Source organism: Coenobita brevimanus, chromosome 16, assembly GCF_032717465.1.
Source record: "Coenobita brevimanus isolate Jiangsu-jjx chromosome 16, ASM3271746v2, whole genome shotgun sequence".
NCBI lineage: Eukaryota > Metazoa > Arthropoda > Malacostraca > Decapoda > Coenobitidae > Coenobita > Coenobita brevimanus.
The window spans coordinates 33,481,437-33,485,154 of record NC_136969.1 but is presented as its reverse complement, the minus strand read 5'-3'; positions in this window follow the sequence as shown (position 1 = coordinate 33,485,154).

The window sequence follows — 3,718 nt, the reverse complement described above, 5'->3', positions numbered from 1 at the left end:
AATGAGGTAAAAATGATGAGTTGTGATTCCGCATTGTCCGATTCGCTCGCCCCCACCAGTGCTAGCCCAGACCCTGCCAGTTCCACCTCGTACAAGTCGCCCACTCATGCCATATGTGGGCACCATGGAAACATTTGTGTTGGAGTATGGGTACATAAACTCAAGAAGCTATAATTACGAAGTATGAATGAGTCTCCTTGGTTAGTAGTTAACCTGATCCTCTAGGATGACTACACTTGGCCTTCAGCTGAGATGAAAGAGGTCAGAGATTTTTGTCAGGTTAAGGTAAATGGTAGCTATAGTGGAGTGGATGCAGAACAGTGGTCGCAAATGTATCAACCAGAAATATAAAGTATTTCTTTTCCTCATACCATAACCCCTTAAGGACAAGCTAAGGGTGACCAAGAAATTATTCTCAGCACATCTCTTCTCTCTCATCCTTTTTCTTTCCTTCTTTCTGATATTTAATCCCCTCTTTTTCCTTTCCTCCTTCTCTTTTTCAGTTCTTCCCCCCCCCCCTTCTCTCTCTCTCAGCCATCCCCACATTTAATACTGCCTTCACTCCCTCCTCCCATACTGCCTTATGCAACCAGTCACCTTTTCATACTGTCTTTCAGCAGACTGCAACTTTTTTCATTCAGTCTTGCTGTTTTTCTCATCTTTCTTCCATTTTCTGCCCTCTCCTCTGCTTTCCTGTATTATACCTTCATTACTTCCATTTTCCCTCGTTGCACGTTAGTACAGGGTGATTCACTAAAGAGTCAAAAGAATAATTTTAGTATTTCCGACACTGATAACCAGATTTATGTGAAATGTAGTACCTGCTTTCTTCACGTCACTACAACCTATCCACACCAGATTTTGAGACATGTCTCCTCCAGCATTTAAACATAACTGCACCTGGTGTTCCAAACTTGCGAATTTTCAGTGCAACTTATCCACTTAAATAACCGCAATCTCGCTTACAATCTGTTTTTTCAGCTAACCAAATATGCCATGCTTGTTTCTTAAATTATTCTCTTTGAAGGTGACCCCTCAGCCAGGAATAATATCTTTACTTAAATCAAGAGAATTAAAATACGCGGTCAGTTGTCAAATGCGGCATTATCACGGAACCACTGCAACTAAACAAGTGATATCAACTCAGAGCCGCGCTGGTGGAAGATCAGCATTTCATTTCCACAAAGTCCCTTTAAATTTAAGTGGCAGGGAGTTTCTAAAATACATTATGTGACTGACGTTGGCTGAAGTTTGTTGGTATGGCATTTCATCTAAATCCATTCATAATAATGGATATATTGGCGTCATTCTGGGGCCTCATAGTGACTCACCCTGTATACAAAGGGACCTGGATGTAAGGCTGACTGTTGTGTGCCAGGGGAAAACTGGAACTTGGTATTTACTCTGCCTAATGAGGTCGTGTGCTCGATAGGCTTTAACATAAACTTTCTTTGCTCTCTCTCTCTCTCTCTCTCTCCCTCTCTCTCAGATAAAGCGCAACACGGGCATGGAGATTAAAGATGGAGATGTATACAGTGCAAGGTGGGGGAAGGGGTAGTGAGTGGGGGTGTCAGAGCGGTGGACGGTGCTGGGGAGGAGGGGAAAGGGCTGGGGGAATGGAGGCGAATCTGAAGGGAGGTGGGGGTTCGAGGAGTAGATTTGGGTGCTGGGGGGGAGGCCGGTAGTGAAATGGGGGGTAGGGGTCTGGAAGGGCGGTGAATTTAACCTTTTTACTTTAACCTTGTCTAAAATTGCAATCCCGCCATCTTCAACGATTAATTCTAGCCATAAATTAGCACTAGAAAATGATGCCAGTCACGAAGAAGTGTGATGGAAAGGATGTAGAGATATAGCATTGTCTTGTTCTGCACTGGGATGCGTGAAATAACCTGGAAAAGGACAAAAATCTGGGCCAAGTTAAGGTAAAACGACTATAGTACGGGGAGAGGAGCGGACTATGAATCGAGGAGAGGGAGACTAATATATCGCAGGCAGTGAACGGGGCCATTTCTTGTAGATGATGATGAGGGCAGTTCATGGGGGTTGGGGGCTGTGTATCAAGGATGCAGTTAGTCATGAATCAGGAGAAAAGAGATGAAGAAAGGGGGGAGGTGAGTGAGTGGATGGGCAGGGTGGGTGGGTGGGTGGATGGGCAGGGTGGGTGGATATTTGGGTAGTGGGGAAATAGATCCATAGTGTGAATAGGCTACTCGTAGGTTAATGGTAAGAATAGGTCCACGGGGAATATAACCCTGAGGAAATGGGACAAAAAGGTGAAAATGTCTAATGGGTAAAATGGGGCTCCGAGAGTTGTCTCCCAAATGGTTCTAGACAATGCCGGTATGCACGGTCATAGCTTTTTTTTTTACCAGGGCAAAGTCTAGAACCCTACTTATATGCAAAACTGATTTCTGAGGAAGAGATACTTGCAAACTCAGTACGCCACCAAGATCACTACCCAGACATCCTATTAAAGAATGATGAGGTGTAATATGCAGAATAAATCGCTGAAAATGAGGTGCTACGAAGCTGCCTATTCCACCTAGACTACGGAACTGTAGTGGCTACAACCACATCCCCATCTGACTTTTAAACTGATGAACAACGGGCTGGAGTAGCCCTTCAACAGCAGTCCACCATCCTGCTTTCGAGGACTGGGGAGAAAGTTAGCAGATGCTTGTGTAACCGGGCAGTGGAACCGCCTAATTGCATTAGTGCCATCACAAGAAGGCGTCCCTCTCCAACATCATATGAAGTGTACATTCAACATGCGATCTTTAGAACGTGGAGTTGCATGGAGAGTCAGATGAGTAAGGAAGTGAAGGAGCGTTGTAGTGCTGATGTTGATGTGACTGGAGGCGTTAAGAGAAATTTAATACCCTGAAATAGTTTGGCCATGTGAAGAGGATGGAGAGTGAGAGACTGACAAGAAGAGTGGAGAGAATGGAGAGTGAGAGACTGGCTAGAAGACTGTATATGAGTTACATGGAAGGAGAGGAGAAGACCAAGGATGAGTTGGAGGGATGGGATAGAGAGATACATGAGAGAGGACGGTGTGAGTTGATTGGAGTGCAGTTTAATGGCAGATGACAGGCTGACGGGACTGAGACGTCTGGCCTTTGATAGATGGATAGATGGATGGATAGACAGAGCTGTACAGACAATTGAGGTAGCGGAGATTCTTTGAGAAAAACCACTCGTACATTAGGTCAAAGCAAGAGCAAGTTAGAGATAGATAGATAGATAGATAGATAGATAGATAGATAGATAGAGAGAGAGAGAGAGAGAGAGAGAGAGAGAGAGAGAGAGGGGGGGGGTTCAGTTAACCTATGAAAATGGGTGAGAGGAGATATCTGAAGGGTGAAGGAAGGAGGTGAGAGGAGAGACATAAGGTATCCAAAGGAGGGGGAGAGTGCAACTAGGAGTGTCTAGGGTGAAAGGAGAGGGTGAAGGATGAAAGTTAAGAGAACCAACAGGAGCACAAAAGGGGTAAAGCTGGGTGTCTGGGGTGATGGAAAAGGTGGTAAAGGAGAATAATTATAGGATCTAAGGGGTAAAGGGGGTGTCTGGGGCGAAAGGAAGGGGAAGGAAATAACCAGAGTCCAAACTGGGAGGGAACCAAGGCGAGGAGAGAAGGGAAGAGCTTAATCAGGGGAGAGGGGAGCAAGAAGTGGAGTTTTGGGATGGCAAAAGAGGGAAGCTAAGGGTTGAAATCCAA